Source organism: Plutella xylostella, chromosome 20 (genome assembly GCF_932276165.1).
Source record: "Plutella xylostella chromosome 20, ilPluXylo3.1, whole genome shotgun sequence".
Classification (NCBI taxonomy): Eukaryota; Metazoa; Arthropoda; class Insecta; order Lepidoptera; family Plutellidae; genus Plutella; species Plutella xylostella.
The window spans coordinates 8,847,278-8,864,168 of record NC_064000.1 but is presented as its reverse complement, the minus strand read 5'-3'; the positions used below and the strand labels follow the sequence as shown (position 1 = coordinate 8,864,168).

Here is a 16,891-nt window from a genome sequence, read left to right as displayed (position 1 = left end):
TAGGAAGACTCTAAATCGGTTGCGAGCAGAGGTAGGCTGCTGCAAGGACAATATTTGAAAGTGGGGCTATACCGTTGGTACCAACCTATGCGACTGTGGTACCGCCCCCCAGACTATGGAGCATTTACTCTCCTGTCCCCTGTGCCCTTCCACCTGCACTTGGGAAGACTTACTCCAGGCCAACCAGAATGCTATCAAAGATGCTTATTTTTTGTCTGGATAAATTTAAAAAATTCGCATGTTCACTGACACGATAGAAGAAGAAGAAGAATGCAAAGCAGGGTCACCCAGCACTGTTTGAGGCAATAATCGTCCAATGAAATTATAAATTGGGCTCAAATTTGATCCCTGTGGGATACCCAACATTACTACGGAGCTTTTTGTCTGGACACCATTGAAAACAATATGAAAACAACGATCAGTCAAGTAGAACTTCTTACCAGAGAAAAATCCATACAAAATATCAGAAATACTTTGTTTTATTATTAGATTGTGATTGTCAACTTCATAGAATGCCTTACTGAAGTCTGTACAAATAATTTGGACTTGATTGTGCTCATCAATTTACTCTGACAAAAATTACTAAATACCTACCAGTGGCATGGCTAAGGGTACCCCTTAGCAGGATAATTAAGCCGGAGCAAAAAAGATACCTGTGATGAATATTGAATATCAAATCTTGAAATCCGCCAATCCAAAAAGGGAGCCAATGGGTATTCCGTCGGGGCCAAGCACCTTTCAAAATAGCTACTTTTTACTTATTCTTACAAGAGTCATTAGATGTTTTATAAGAAACATACATTTATAATAGGATATATACTTATCAAAACCATTATCCTCACTGGAAATGCTAGCACGGGGCGCAATTAAAACGTGACAAATGTTTTATATCGCGCTCACTCACATCGCGCAGCTTCAAGAGCGAGTTGGGTATACCTATACCCGATACACCGGCTTCCCCAACAAAGAAACTTACCCTTTGCCTTTCGTCTTTGGTATTAATTGTAGAAAATATGTCATTCGAAATCTAATAATGCTCCCTCAAGGGGCAATCACGTGTATTGATTTAGGTACTTAAGAAGTTATTTTCACTGATCGATGTTTTTATATTGTCTTCAATGGCTTCCAGTCAAAAGGTTACCTCTAGTAATGTCGGGTGTCTCACTGTGTATGTTTGTTATTCTTTGACGCTAACTGCTGAAGCAATTTCATTAAAATTATTATGCAGAATGCTCTGGATTAGGGCTGCCTGTGCACGAGAGTGGAGTGACGGAGCGGAGCGGTGCGCGAGGCAATACTCGTCCAATGAAATTGCAGTTACATATCATGTAATTACAATGATCCATTTTTACCTCGCATTATATTTAAAACTGCGTTCAAACAATGTCATTGGGCTACAAATGGGCTTTTTGTCCCGTACCCCACGGGATTTTTTTTTACGCGAAGTGAGGCTCGAGTCAATTCACCCTTTCACATTTTTTCAAATGTTCAAATCATGGATATTAACAAATATTACTTCCAAGGTTCAAATTAATTTAGCTCACTGCTAACCAAACCATAGGTCAATGCATAAACAAATGAAGAGATAATACTATCTATGGTATGTATTGAATTCAAAAAAACAATGTGAGTATGTTGTATAGAAATATTTGAAACACGGATCGTGAACGGATGTGGTGGTGCCCGTCTACGTGGGTACTGAGGGTCACTCTCTAAGATGAAGAACGAAGTGTCGGAGCGCTGCTGCACGACAGCTCTCATTCGTTCGTTTGTCGTCAATATAGAGTAAACCTCCTGTAGGGGGTGCAATTAGCGTCCGCGATTAAAACAAATAGGTCACACACAAATTATTTTTTATTAACATCAATCATCCATAGAGATGAGAGAGAGCCATAAATCTGTGTAGGTGTCTGGTCTGTGTCGCCAGGGGATGTAGTTAGCGGCCGCCGCCACCGCCGCCGCCGCCGCCGCCCGAGCTGCCACCGCCGCCGCCGCCGCCGCCGCCACCGCTTTCACTGGAGTCATTGTTGTTGTAGAATGTCGGCGATGGAGACGCTACAGCCAAGGCTGAGAACATCTAGAAATAATAATAATAAACGTTATTTAGTTACAAAGCCATGTAGTGCTTCTTCGGAGAAGCCTATGAGCTGTGGATCATCATGTGACATCTTACACACGGCCATCCGAACGCAAGCTAGGCCGAGCCTGCAATATGGGTATCGGACAGCTGATATATGGACACAGATACAGGTTTACTAACTACTTCATCATTTGTTCGTGAAAATACTGATGATGATAAAGCTGTTTTGCGAGCGCGTGTCAAAAACACCATTAGTTCAAACTGTGTTTCTCACCAAAACTCTAAGAAGTATATTTCTATGTTAAAAGAATAGTTAAAAAAGAATTCGATAGACTTACCGCGGCCACGACTGCGAGAATAGAAAGAAGTTTCATGTTGTCAACTGATGCCCAAGGATCGGCCGCCGAGCCCTTATATACGTGGCTCGCATCTACCTAAGCTTGTTATTCAGCAAATACGTTAATCAAACAGGTAAACATTATAATTATTTTGCTGAGATTCGTTACACCCGAGCAAGGGTACAAAGAACAAATCAAACAACTGGCGATGACGAACAACCAGCATAATTAAGTTATTGTTCTTGCGCCTTACTAGTACGAAACGCCCGTAGTCCGGATAGCTTCAAGTAATCATTGAACACATGGCATAGTTACTCATTGGATGGGTGACCGATTTCAAGTGGTTCTTTTCTGGACGCTTCCGTTCTTCGGACGGCACGTTAAGCCGTGGGTCCTGGTTGGTATTTCGGCCGCAGTCACAGGCCTTCGGGTGGCTTGAAAACATCAGACAGTCGGGTTGATCATTCACCCGACAACTCTATCAGCACAAGCTTGCTACTTGCAAGCGTGGTGGACTAGGCCTAAACCCTTCCTACCTTGGAAGGAGACCCGCGCCCCAGCAGTGGGGACGAGACGGGTTGTGATGATGATGAGTTGCATGAAAACTTTATAAGTACACATTATTCGGATGGATCTGCAGTAGATCGTAAGCTTCCTCGTAGTAACTATTCGTTTTGTCAATGAAGTCAGCAGTAAATAAATGGATTATAACGTCGCTACCGACTATAACGAAAACCGTTACTACACATACAATCGGTAACTGACGACAATTTATATCACGCAAACTGATACTTCTGATTTAAATAGTGCAATGCAGACGTTCTATAAAAAGTTGGTCGTGTCCCAGGCTTTCACCTATCGGTATCCTACGTATCGCACCAAATCAATTTTCATAAATTGTATGAAGAAACGGCGCCGCGTCGGAAATTTCGCGATGAAGAAAGTGCGTCTTCTTCATGACGTATGAATTTTTGAACAAAGAATACTGGATGCGATGCGTCCGTTGCGTGCGAGGCCAACAGGTGGGCCCAATGACAATGTGAAAGTGAATTCCGAGCTATCAACAAAGCAATAGCTGAAATATCTTACCTGAAATTCGTGCAAAGTAAATACTTGATGTCATTAGGTTATTAAATTATTCAAATACCTACCGTTCATACCGTAAGTTAGCGATATCGTAAGCAACCTAATATACTGATACAGGTACATCGATCGAAATTAAAGGATAGCAATAGATAGGTCTGTACGAAAAACATCTTTAAAATAGCGGAAAAACAGAAGTTTAAAAAAAGTAGGTGGCTATTAAATTTATTTTATAGTAGTGTTACATATTTTTATTAGATTAACTTTCTGCGAGTTTACTGGTAGAAAATACTTTTAGCATTCAATCTACATTTTTATTATTACTGTTGTAAATTGTACAAAAAAGTGAGTATTCAAAAAAAAAGTATGAATTTTCAGGAACATCATCATAATTTATTTGTACACATTTCGATATTTTACACCTCCAATTGTTTTTTTATCATTTACATCATGGTCTGTGTTTACCTAAGACTGGTATGAGGTGGTTCTATATACCTATTTTACGAGTTTATTGTAGCAACAAGTGTTCAAACACATAAGTAATCACAATTAAATGTGCAGTTAAGTAAATACTTAATGGAAACATTGTAAAGTATTGACTTTCAAATCATAACATGCAGGAGGTCACTCTTACTTGCGAGAAACGAAGATTATTAAACGAAGGCTGATTACGCAAACCGCTTTATCTCGTTGTATTAAAGGTACCAATTGCATGAAAACATGTAATGTTTTTTTTTATCAAACTAAAGTAACCCTACAGGTTTAGAAGTTAAAAAAGTCACTAAGCAAAGTGACTTTAGTGGTTAATATCATGACTTTTTTTTCTTTATCCATAAGTTTCTACATCATATTTTATGTATTTTTATTTAAACGTTATCATATTATTATAGTAACATTATTATTATTATAAAATATTTTATTTTTAGTTTAGTTTTAATAGTTTAGCTATAATAATAATAATTCTATTCTATTCTATTCTCTGTGGGGGTGTCAGTACCTGCACCTGGCTCTCTCGAGTGGAACCTTTGTGCATATCCCCAAGGTCTAAACTGCCTTCCTAAGCTTGAACCATTTCCCACCACGCTGGTCCACTGCGGGTTGGTGGGTTCACATATCTAGATGTGCTAAATCTAGATATGCAGGTTTCCTCACGATGTTTTCCTTAACCGTAAGAGCGATGGTATACATTGTACTTAAATTCAGAAAATAACTCATTGGTACATGTCAGCGCCGGGATTCGAACCCGCATCTCTGGCGTGAGAAGCGGGCGCTTACCCGACTGAGCTACCACCGCTCCAGGGGGTCATTCAGCAAATGGCAGAATCCGGAGTACATCATGTTTCAAACTGGCTTACAAAGAACCTACTCACACTTAACGTTAGAAAAACTAAATTTATCACGTTCTCCATTCGTGAAAATAGTCTTCCTGACTTCGAATTCACGCTAAAAGTACATGCGTGTGTTAACCCAGCTACAAATAACTGTGCCTGTGAAAAAATTGAGAGTGACTCTAAAATAAAATATTTAGGTGTAATTATTGACCAACATCTCACATGGCGGCCCCATATACCTACTTAACTTGTCTGAAAAAATTAGAAAATTGATGTGGGTTTTCAAGAAGCTGCGCTACGTTGCTGATGTTTCCCTCCTTCACTCCACTTACAAAGCGTTAGCTCAATCTGTTTTAACATACTGTATAACCGTGTGGGGAGGTGCATCTAAAACTCACTTTATGCCTATAGAAAGATCCCTAAGAGCGCTACTAAAAGTCATGCATTTCAAACCTATCAGATTCTCCACTTATCAGTTACATACTACCTACAATATCCTGACGGCGCGACAAAATTATATCTTAAGTACTGTTCTTAAAAAACATAAAAATCTTTTATTTAACCCAAACATCATGCTTAGACGCAGAAACTACATTGTTTGCAGCTTCCAAAAACCAAACACCGAATTCGTAAAAAAACATTTTAAATACCAATCTTCATCTATCTACAATAAAGTAAATAAAACCCTTAAAATTTACCCCCTAACAAAAGTGGAAATAAAACGCATTTTATCAATGTTCTTAATAAATTTAACATATGAGGAAACAGAAAATATTATAAACTGAACACCTTCTTTTTGCTGCCTACTTCAATCATCATCTATTTATACCTATAGTTTGTGTTGTGCATTAGTTTTGTATATTTGTTACCTAATCATAACTTTAGTACCTATTATATTGTTATTAAATTTTAGTCCTGTACTTTTAATATTAACTTGTATATATATTTAATCATGTGTACCTACTTAGTTAAATTAGTTGTATTTTATTAAATTATTGTCTTGGTGGATTGAGCGGGGCACCCAGTAATACAGGTTCCCACCTAGTACAGGGGCCCTTGCGAATTGTTTTAACTTGTGTTTTTTGTACAATAAACAATTTTAATTTTTAATTCGGAACAACTTTTGATCTATGAAATAAAAAAATACAATTGATGGTTGATCGCCCAAACGCAATAAGTAATCAGTGTAATTTTCGTTGTTGTATTTTAATTAAAGTGTTTCATCAGCTCCTTTGTGTTGGCATTCGGGATGCAATTGAATTTAAACGTGAACGTGAAATGTGCGAAAGTAAAATCAATTCACGTAATGGTTCAACACTCGATTCCCGATTTTTCCATTAACTGTGTTTATGTTTATTCGGCAACTTTTTTGTTATTTATGATCGAATTTCCGTTCACCGAAACCAATCATCGGTTAATTGACTTTTTTTTGGTCAAGTACTTTTAAGGTGATGTTAAGTTTTTGTACTGCATAGATTTTATCAACATGGACATGATTATAAGTACGATAAGTTTGTATATTTTTTACTGTACAACCGTATTGATTTTCGTATTAAATACCCTTTTCCACTGCGATGTATCTATGTTATGTATTTTACAGCAACTCTGTATACCACTATAAATCCTTCAGAACGGCCATAAATATCTGAAACCAGTCCGTCTACCACAATACTACAATATAATCCCCAGTTTCTAACAGCGACGATGACCCTCAAATAAATCAACCTCAGTTCAGTCAGAATTAGGGTTTGTATTAAGCTGCGTACACACCGGGCCAACGAAGGCCAACGAACGGATTTCGTTGGCCTTCGTTTCTGCAATCTGCCCTGTATTATGTATGATAAATATCCATCGTTGGGAAAACCGTTGGCGTTCGTTGGGCGTTCGTTGGCCCGGTGTGTACGCAGCTTTACCGCTTAACGGAATAAGAGGATGGGATGGCGTAGTAGTGCGCCTGAGTGCTATGTAGAGGGTCCCAGTTTCGATCCCCGATCGGGGCAGATATATTTTTATAAAGACATATATTTTTTGATAAATTGTGCAATAAGGGTCATAATTATGACTACTAAGCTCTATCACGTGAGTACAATATAAAATGCGACTGCGTGTCACCTCAACTCACTTCTGACTACCCTTTCGGGGATTACAGTTGCGAGCATATTATACTTATTATATATTTTATGTTATAAGGTTGACGATCTATCTGTCTACATACTCTGTATACACGTATCACCGTGGATGAATCTATTACATAATATGCTAGATAGTGAAGACACAACATATAATATGTGGTTAGAATCAATTCACGGATGAGCCTCCATGCTCTCTCTCCAGGGAAATTAACACCCACATGATACGTACCTATATACAGGGTGTACCAAAAAGTTTTTTTTTTATATACTTACAGGGTGAGTCTTTCATAGGTGCACATCCGGAAGTATGTCACAGAACTTTTCATTCTGAGCAACTTTTGTTATGGTCTTCTTCTTCTATCGTGTAAATGCACTAAGATAACTTCCTCCAAAGTTTTGCTACTCTTATTGCGAGGTCATTGGCCTTCATCAGGTCTCCTTGACCGCACTTTGGGGCATTAGGGCACTCTATAAGGTGTGACGTAGTCTGGAGCCTTCCGCAACTGCATAGAGTGCTGGCATTGGCTGGGAGCATATCCCATCGCCTCAAATTATCTTTCGTCCGGGCAATGCCAGCCCGGAGGCGGTTTAGTGTTTTCCATACAGACCACTCTTCACCCCCTCCAGCAGGCAGCTCCTCGGCTGGCTGGACAAACCGACGCAAGTGGGAAGTATCGGCTCAACCTGAACTCCTGCGCTGTCTCGTTAGTCAGCGGTTCGGTTGTGACGAAGCTTCTGCGTGATTTAAGGCGCTGCTGCACTGGAACATGGCCATACAAAGGATAGCGCAAGTCGTTCAGTTGTTTCCAGCGCTCTTTGGCCGCAGCGGCCTGTCTGCGAACCGCTGGCGGTGCTATTCTAGCAAGCAGGTATAGCTTATCAGTCGGAGTTGGTTTTAAGCAGCCTGTAACCAGCCGATAGGTCTCATTAAGTGCGGTGTCCACCTTCCCAGCGTGAGCCGAGTTGTTCCATACTGGGCATGCGTATTCTGCCGCGGAGTAACTTAAGGCTAGGGCTGAGGTTCGTAGAACATGCAGGTGAGCCCCCCAAGTTCTACCGGTCAGGCGACGAAGAATGTTGTTTCTTGCGACCACTTTCATCTTTGTGTTGGTGCAATGGGCTTTGTAGGTCAAGGATCGATCCAAGGTAATGCCAAGGTATTTAGGGTTCGGGCAGTTCTCGAGCCATTGACTCTCCCACTGCACGTGAAGTAGGCGCGTCGCCTCGCGATTCTTCAGGTGAAAAGCACATAGCTTCGTCTTGCTGGGGTTAGGACGCAATTGGTTGGCCTCATAGTAGGCAGACAGCTCCGTCAGTGCAGATATCAACCCCTGCTATACACTCTAGAAGGTCTTGCGCTGACATGCCAATGCGAGGTCATCTGCGAACAGTATATGCTTTATACCTGAGATAATCGGCTGGTCGTTGGTGTAGATGTTAAATAAAAGAGGGGCCAGAACGCTACCCCGTGGTAGCCCATTTTTTTGACGTCGCCAGGGAAAGGACAGTAGATGCATCTACTGTCCTTTCCCTGATGAGTTACGTAAAACCTTCGATTACTCAGCATCTGTTCTATGACACGAGTAAGGTGGTAGTCTTTATAATAGTCAGGTTGTAGATTTTTGTGATCAAGCGGCGATGGCTGACTGTGTCGTATTTATAATAGTCGCAGACGTAAAGTTGTAAAGAATGACGTAGATTCACCAACATTTGGCTTAATATACCAGTTTTGTAACACCCTGTACTTATAGCAGTTTATGTGGGTACATATTGCGAGAGTCGTTATTTGCGGCGACAGGTCCGAGTTAGTTTAGACAAATGTTTGGTCGCAGTCAAATGTTTCGGGAACCCCATTTATTTTAGAGGCGCTCTAGCTGTTTACAATGAAAAAGAGGAAACTAATAATCACATACTGAACCACATGAAATAAAAAAGGTACTTATAGGATTTAAATGACATACTCCTAAACCAATTTCTCAATCAATATTTGCACCAGTTTTTCTGCACCTCCTGTAGGTTGGCTGGTAGAAAATGCTCTTAGCCATTAAGCCCATTAAGCCCACCTTTTGTACATGTATTTTATATATATACAATATGAAATTTAATTTAATTCTTTATGCAATAAAGAATTAAATAAATAAATTTCATATTTCTTTGAGAAAGTTGTTCAGTTAGACCAATAGATGCCGTAGTTGTTTTTTTTGGGTGCATGCCAATTATACCCTAATTATCCACAAACGATAATTAACCAACCAAAACAAATGAAAAATCGTTCAGCTTTGAGCTTTGAGGGAAAAAAATTGCTCAAGTTTGGGATTAATTTACACTAAATAGGTGTGTGTTCATTAAAAAACAAGGTATTTAGCGCCTAGTCCAAGCATTTATCTTTATAATTTGATAAGAATTATATGAAAATTCTTGATAATTACGACACAGTTGTTACAATACGGGAGTGTGATTTACTGGTTTTTCAGATTTAATTTACAGTTATCCATAAGCATTTACTTAAATTCGAATGATTCAGCACCTAGCTAAACTCTTCGGCTACCTGTGTGATTTTTTTCAAGACTGTAAAGCATCATTTACTACATAATTCTATGACAATGCCAACCCTCGATTCCCTATTGCCGACCCTTAAATATCTTGGATTTTCCTGAGACCCTTCTTATCTCGAAAAGATTTCCTTCATCCTTCCCTCTATCTATAGTCGATGTCCAGTTTTGCTACGTATACAAAGGGATATTGCAAATTTTATCATAAAGTATTGCTTTAGATAGCATTATTTATAAATGAAGGAACCATTTCTCTATCAGGATTTCTTTTTGTTTATTGACTTGCAAGAACTCTATTCCGTAATGATTTGTAACCTTTATTTTGACATTCTATCCTTGTGTTTGTAGGTAGGTTAGTACATATGTATATCATGAAAAAATATAAGTACCTATAATAATTTTGTTGTGTTCAATTCGTAAGGTGAAATCTTCAATTATTATACAATTTTATATAGGTAAGAAAGATACCTAAGCATATTATTATTAATAATCCTGCAAATAAACGATATCGTTTCTGTACATTGTTTTTAACCCGTCCTACACATATAAACTGTCGATCACCTACAGACAGGTGCTAACTGACTTTGATTGCCATTTTACTGCTGCCGGGATCGAACCCGGGACAACGCAAATAAATATTGTATCCGTTTGTTTTTATCTGTTTCTTCAAGGTTTTTTATTCAAAGAACGGTCGTAAAGAGGAAACGATATGGGTTTAAGAACGCGTGAAAGAAAAATGAGAGGAATTCTGTTCCCTAGTCTCATTAGAGTGTGAAAACGTAGCGTGGGAGGCCCTCCGGCCCGCAGGAATGACTACTTTAGACAAGTAGCTGGTTGTCCTGGACCAATTTAGTTTAGCATTAAGTCCACCTTTTATAAACTTAAACCGGGTGTTGTGAAAGTGGTAAACTAAGCCGAGGCTGCTCCAGGGGTCATCCAACTCAACTTTTGGAAAATCTCAAACCTCTGAGTCACCCCCTTTTGGCCTAGTATGCCACTTTCGAACACTTCTGTATACATATTATTTTGTGTATATCAAACAGGCAATTTATCATCAATTCATCAGTCACCATATACACCGTAGATTCCAAATGAGGCGTTAAAAAAACAAAATACAGTCAAACATCACATTATTTTGCTATCAACTATATTTATTACATTATCCACGTAAAAAAAACTAAGGTAATAATAAGCCTTTTTGTCTCTATAAAGCTCCTTACACACCATTTATTTCCATTCCGTCCGCACTTTATAAATAATGTATAAGGGTACCTTCACATTTGTCTGGATCTCCCTCGCTAAGGTAGCAACAATAAGACATTTTATACAGGGTGTTGCAAAAATCTTATTTAGCTTCTCGGGTGCCTTACAAAATGTCTCCATTTTGTTTTTACTTTTGTGTTTTTTATTATAATCTTATTACCTACAAGGTATAATTATGCCTAGTGCTAGGAAATGTCATTAGAACGAGAATCATTCTCAAAATTGACATAATTATTTTAATAATTGAACTTTGAATCTGGTAAAATTTCTGTCAAACTTCCCATTTTCACGCAATATAGTGCCTGGCAGAGAAACTAGGTCAGTTTAAATGGGACGTCAGGAGCCGGGTGCTGTAGAGATATATATATATATATATTCAAACTGTGCAGCGATTATAAGATTCGAAACCTCCGTTTACTTTGCGTATCGTCAACTGTCACTGTCAAAATGTAAGGCAAATTTGTTAGTTCCAAAAGTGACATTTCCATGTTAGGTGGAATTTCACCGAACGCTAAACGTATTTAGTTGCCTGTCATACGTCTGTCAGTTGGTACAAAATGTATTTAAAATTTGATTTAAATACTATTTTATATACGTTTAGCGTTTGGTAAAAGTTTCGAAAATAATATCGAATCCTCTGATCGCACCTCTGAGTACCTTTTACCGGGGGAGCCTCACCATTTTCTACAAATCAATAACGATTACTGTTAAATTGAAATAAGTCGGTAATCCTCAACACATAATTAATTGCGTCGATAGATTATTTTGTTCATCACTGTTGCTTTGAAAGTATAGAGATATAAGATTTGATTAGATATTTAATTTCATCACATTCGTACCCCACCCGAAGTTAATGGTTTGATAAAAAAAATATCTTTCTTAACTTCTCTTGCGTTATCCTGGTTCCACTCTATATTATCTAGGTATTTCATTTCAGTATCGTCTCCCATGTCGTTATTCATACAATTTTATTATCACGCTAACTTTCTTCATGTATCACGAAATCACTTAATATTAGGTACCTAACTTTCTGTTTCCTTGTTTTTCAGGTAAGTATCTACACGATGGCCTCACCCCGCCCAGGGTTTTAGGACCACTAGGTGCAATGCCATACACATTTGGTAAGATTAAGATCCACAATTAATTTGAAATATGAAACTGAATAATTACTAACAATGATACATACCTTGACTACGATACAGGGGGTTCGCGAAGCCTGATATTAAATAGGCAATAATAAAAGAACTTATACAAAATAACTGCCCGTTAATACATTTTTGGTTGTCAATATTTAACTTAAACTGCCTACAGTGAAACCAACCCAAACGTAGCAGCCGTTGAAATATAACTCTTATACAACACGAATTAAGAAACACTGTGAGACCTAAGTACTCCGCTTTCTTGTGTCCTACTGTGTATACTTTACCTATTTTATGTCTATTTTAGTACCGTGATAGTTAAACGCCTTCATAACTTTTGGGGAAAGTATCTTGTAATAATTTAATTCTCCCATTTGAGTACTATACGATGAGAATATAATTTACCCAGACAGTCTGTTATAGAGCTTTTCAAACACTAAAGGGTTTTCTAACGAAACTGCGAATAGTTACAAGACTTTTGTTGCGAAACTGATGTCAGTTTCTCGTAACTCAGTTCAGTTCCGTTACAATTTCAGGTATCCTTACGCTGCATCTATTCTGCCTTTCATGACCGTCTGGGATTCGAACCCGCGTCCTTCGGCACAAGAATCAGCGGTGCTAACCGCTGCACCATATTCTTTACTTCATCTATGTACCTTTTCACCTGTGTATACTGTTACTGGGAATGTAAACACATATGTTTTATTTATCTGTACTCGTGCACTTACAGTTATTGTACATAACTAAAATAAATATTGTTCATGCACTCTACACACATGCATTCGTTCATTTTACCACGCAAAAAAAGAATAATAAGAGATCGGTGTTTCAATTTGCATATTTATTATCAAGCGATCTATGTATGTAATCCACCGTTAACGTTATTATATTATATATGTTACTGTAAAAGCCCGAACAACGGTAAATCCTAAGATTTACGCGTAAAACCTAAGATTTACCAACTCTTAATGGTAAAAGCGGGCTTCAGTGATCGTAAATGATCACTGAGGTTTAGCAACAACATGGTCAGCCATTGGATGGGTGACCGATTTCAAGTGGTTCTTTTCTGGATGCTTTCGTGCTTCGGACGGCACGTTAAGCCGTGGGTCCCGGTTGCTGCTTCGGCAGCAGTCGTTAAGCCAAGTTAGAGGCCTTCGGGCGGCTTGAAAACGTCTGACAGTCGGGTTGCCTACTTACCCGGCAACTCGCTCAGCACAAGCTTGCTTGTGTGAAAAAATGTAACTGTCTCAAAAAATGCTCGTCGAAGAAATGCACTTGCAAGTCATCAGGATTACTTTGTAATTCAAAATGCCATAACAGCACTCCGTGTTGTAACAAGTATTTTTTTTAACCTAGCTACCTATCTTTAATAATAGGTAATAATTAATCTTTGTTTTATTCCCAAAACCAACTTTAACTAGGTGTCAGTAGTAAAACCTAGCTTTTACCAAATTCTAATGGTAAAAGCCCGAAAAAAATGACCCATTTTCACAAATCCTTACATTTACCAACTCATGTTGGTAAATCCTAAGATTTACTGGTAAATCCTAGGATTTACCGTTGCTCGGGCTTTTACAGTAACATATACATACCCAAGTGCCAATTTTTCCATAGCCGTTTATCTAACCGACCAGGGATGGTTAGTCAATTATACTTCATCTCCATATAAAATTCATGACAGATGTGTCAAAACTCAACCAAATTTGTGATTATTTCGTATTTTTTAATTATTTTTTTTTTAATTATTCTTTTTGGTATATTGTGTACTAAATTAATCAGGCTGTATACACATAAGTTTGGTGCTAATACTAGAACTAAGCTGTAACCCTGTCATCATTGTATTGCCTTGTATATAGCACTGTTTTGTGTATCAATAAATTTAAAAAAAAAAAAAAAACCACTACTCCCTGGTTATGCTCTAACTGACTATGAAGAAATTGGCACTAAGCCTGTCAAAGCCAAAGCCACTCTCACACTCTGTCCTCAGCCGTTTTTGGCATATACGACCAACTGTCACTTCAGCTTGCAGCTTTTTATTGTTTAGGATTTATAATGTAATACAACACAACTTCTTATCGTATCTATCACTGGAAGAAGGGTTATTTAGTGATAAGCTCCCCACAGAGCACCCAGATACGCCGGAGACAGCCGTGGAATGGAATATATTCGCGTATTTGTTACCAGGGCGCCATAAATCCTGCAGATGTCTCTTTAAACGTAGGGGATTATTCTGGTAACCCTGGAGATAATACAGGCGGACCCAAAAGTTAACGTCAACGCCTTCAGCAAATTTATAAAAGTGTCAATATCTCGAAAACTATCGACTTTTTACTTAGGTCATGTTGCAATATTCTGGTAACTCCTAAGCTGGCCTATCAGCCTTTCATTGACTGTTGGGACTATCTGTATGTATAATGGATAAAAAGACCGCATGACATATCGCCAACTGGGCAGTCAGTACATACAGTACATGCGCAAATCTGACAGACTGCGTTGACAAACGCTAATCTATAGCTTGATAGCTAGTGTTTTAACTCGCCGAGAAGAGGAAAATATATAGGTCCCGATTGTTATTTTCTTGACACTATCGACGTTTATTATCTAGCGTGTTACATAAATACATCATAAATTCATTTGAATAACCTACAGTTACTAGTTTCAATATCAAAGAAATTATGTAATTACCTACATATATTCAATTTAAAAAAAATGGCATGTTTATTTATTTGTAAATTAATACTTTGACATTGTTTTTCTATTTTATTTTGATGTTTTCACTAACATAGACTAAGGACACATTGTTATTAACACATTTTTATGAATTTTATGGATAATACTTTGTAAACTAAAGCTAAAATAAATTTTTGTATTTAAAAAAGCTTGATTTCGAATCTGGATTTCTTATCTTTGGAGTCACGAGAATCGTGCCCCGGCGGGGCGCCCTGGCGACACTGTCACGGATTCGGGGAGAAATAAAATAGGGCGTTATTCAACCACAGTCGGTGTAGTATTAGTTACCTAAATAAATTCAAACTGATATCCTAAATATATATTTATATATTAATATTATAAATGCGAAAGTAACTGTGTCTGTCTGTTACTCTTTCACGCCAAAACTACTAAACGGATTTAAATGAAATTTGGTATACATATGGTCTAGACCCTATGAAAGAACATAAGCTACTTTTTATCCTGGAATTCCCATGGGAAAACTTTTTAAGGCGAAGCGAAGCTCGCGGGGGAACAGTTAGTGTTACATAAATTGTAGATATAGATAATAATTGCTAGTATACTCTAATCCTCAAGTGACTAGAACGTAAATACAGGGTGAAATTGAATCAATACTAGACTAGACTTCCTCAACTCAGGAAGAGGGCTTTAAGGGGGGTTAACGTTAACCTATGAAATCGATTGCCAAGTTGTATAAAATAATGTATACCAGTATACAACTTTAAATATCTATAAACCTCATTAATGTGTAAATACATACATACATACATATGCTCACGACTGTAATCCCGAAGGGATAGTCAGAGGTGACTCGCAAGCGAGTTACATGCTTTTCGCTGTACATTTATACATACGTGATAGGTCGCGCGCCGTGTCGCCGTTTTTGACGCTGCCGTCCGAAGCACAGAAGAAAAGAACCACTTGAAATCGGTCACCCATCCAATGGCTCACCGTGCCAGTTGTTGCTTCACCTCAGTGATCGGTTACGATTACTGAAGCCAGCTCGACTACGGACGCTTCAATGTATAAATATGTACGTATAATATATGTTAAGGCTTGTGGTTTTAACCTGTCTCTGTAGAATAAATACTTTCGTAATTTTGCTCAGCTTCAGAAAACAGTTAAATAAACAAAGTTCAGAATAATTGTATGTAAAGTAACTTCGTTGTTATTCGCTATTGCGAAATAATAAATTAAGCTTTATAATTATTACTAAGTACACAAACATTTACATTCAAGGCCTGCTTCCTAAGGGTGTTTACATAGAGAATCGGGTTCTCTGTATCTACCTGTACCGGTAACCTGATTATGCGAAAGCGCTCATGACATTTAAAAATCTGGGAAATGCTCCGTGAGTGAGCGCTTTCGCATAATCAGGTTACCGGTACAGGTAGACACAGGGAACCCGATTCTCTATGTAAGCACCCTAAATGTCGCGTCCTACTAGTAACAGATGAAAAAAGAGGCGATCGCCTTACGTTACGGGTTATGTGCAGTGACCATTATTGAAGATGATAAAAATATGAGACACGTTTGCATCTTTTTATTTATATTAATTTTATTTTTAAAATAACAAAGTTACCTACTTATACAAAGTGGCAATACTGTGACGTCAGTCCTTCAAACACAATGTATGAACTTTATTTCTACCGATGATGACTAAAAAGCCGAACATTTGTACTCACCGATACTCTCGTAGGTACTCGTGATATATCGCGAGCCGTAACGCTGTATCGTACTGGATAATAAACATTTAAATATCCTTCACTTAATGTCTCAGTTCATAAAAGCGAGTATAACCAACACTACATCCAACAAACCCACTAGCACATAAATTCCACAAACAACACTTAAACCCCGTTCGTACAACAGTCGGGAGACATTGTTGGAATCTGCGAAGCGATGGACTTGAGATGTTCCTTCAAAGTTGTCCCGTTGGATAAATTGTTGGAGTTACTGTTGCACAGGTTTGAGTGCCGATGACGTTCAGATACATATTACTATGTTTACAAATAAAACTCGATTGACACACTCTTTAGCTAGAGTTTTTAGCAGATTAACCATGATCATACATTAGGACAAAACCAGACCGATCATTAATATATTGAATGACTCAGTAACTCTAAGCTACAGTCCTATTTTTTTCTTCAAAAAGCGGATACCCACAAATCATCATTTAATACAATCTTTGTTTCTCAATCTTTCATTAAATTAAAATACCAAGAGTTAAAATAGAACGTTAA

At 38.0% G+C, this 16,891-nt stretch overlaps 1 protein-coding gene and 1 non-coding gene across 2 annotated transcripts in view; one reads left to right on the top strand and one right to left on the bottom strand.

The window, feature by feature from the left end:
• Positions 1-16,891, top strand: part of LOC105391488 (inactive dipeptidyl peptidase 10) — a 134,949-nt gene that overhangs the window by 16,430 nt on the left and 101,628 nt on the right. The window lies entirely within an intron of this gene.
• LOC119691620 lies at positions 1,837-2,625 on the bottom strand. Its single transcript, XR_007267468.1, has 2 exons — positions 2,419-2,625; positions 1,837-2,077 (listed from the first exon to the last, which is right to left on the bottom strand). It is a non-coding gene; the product is annotated as an uncharacterized LOC119691620 (transcript).